Source organism: Priapulus caudatus, unplaced genomic scaffold (genome assembly GCF_000485595.1).
Source record: "Priapulus caudatus unplaced genomic scaffold, Priapulus_caudatus-5.0.1 Scaffold1757, whole genome shotgun sequence".
Lineage (NCBI taxonomy): Eukaryota > Metazoa > Priapulida > Priapulimorpha > Priapulimorphida > Priapulidae > Priapulus > Priapulus caudatus.
This window is the reverse complement of record NW_014578818.1, coordinates 1-1,119: the sequence shown is the minus strand read 5'-3', so window position 1 is coordinate 1,119 and position 1,119 is coordinate 1. Positions and strand designations below refer to the sequence as shown.

Below are 1,119 nucleotides of genomic sequence, written 5' to 3'. Positions count from 1 at the left end.
GACGGCGCGACTCACGGTCAAAGAAACGCATTGCAACGCAAGTTGTTGGTTGCAAGAGATTGTAAAATGACGTGGCTTTTGTTATGTTTCAGTGAATTTGAAACATTACACAGAACCGGAGAACCCAGAGAGAAAACCAGAGAACCCGAGAACCTGCACAGAACCGCAGAACCCAGAGAGAACACTGGCCACAGACATTCATTCTATTGCTGCTAAAGAATTTGAAATATTAAAACAAAGAATTAAACCAATTTTCTGCTCTACCAACACTCGGTATCAAAAGTGGAGAGACTTTAAACCTTCCATAGTTACGAGGCGACTCCTCTGGCGTGACGAGGAGGAGGAGACTTCTTGCGCGAATGACGACGCGACTCACGGTCGAAGAAACGCATTTCAACGCAAGTTGCAAGTTGCATGGATGCAAGAGATTGTAAAATTGTTTGGTTTTTGTTGTTTTATTGAATTTGAAACGTTAAACAGAACCGCAGAACCCAGAGAGAAAACGGGAGAACCCGAGAACCCGCACAGAACCGTAGAACCCAGAGAGAACACCGGCCACAGACATCCATTTGGAGGAATTAAACCAATTTGCTGCTCTACAAACACTCGGTATCAAAAGTGGAGAGACTTTAAACCGTCCATAGTTACGAGGAGGAGGAGGAGGCCGGAGGACTTCTTCAGCCAAGAAGACGACGACGCGACTCACGGTCGAAGAAACGCATTTCAACGCAAGTTGCAAGTTGCATGGATGCAAGAGATTGTAAGAAATGGTGTTGTTTTTGATGTTTGATTAAATCTAAAACATAAAAACAAAGAATTAAACCAATTTTCTGCTCTACCAACACTCGGTATCAAAAGTGGAGAGACTTTAAACCTTCCATAGTTACGAGGAGGACTCCTCTGGCGTGACGAGGAGGAGGAGACTTCTTGCGCGAATGACGACGCGACTCACGGTCGAAGAAACGCATTTCAACGCAAGTTGCAAGTTGCATGGATGCAAGAGATTGTAAGAAATGGTGTTGTTTTTGATGTTTGATTAAATCTAAAACATAAAAACAAAGAATTAAACCAATTTTCTGCTCTACCAACACTCGGTATCAAAAGTGGAGAGACTTTAAA

General features: G+C 43.2%; 1 long non-coding RNA gene across 1 annotated transcript in view; it reads left to right on the top strand.

Annotated features, from left to right (window-relative positions):
- Nucleotides 1-471, top strand: part of LOC106817532 — a 5,095-nt gene extending 4,624 nt beyond the window's left edge. Inside the window, exon 2 of the long non-coding RNA XR_001395072.1 lies at nucleotides 93-471. This is a non-coding gene — a long non-coding RNA (uncharacterized LOC106817532). The remainder of the gene's footprint in view (nucleotides 1-92) is intronic.
- Nucleotides 472-1,119: the final 648 nt, after the last annotated feature.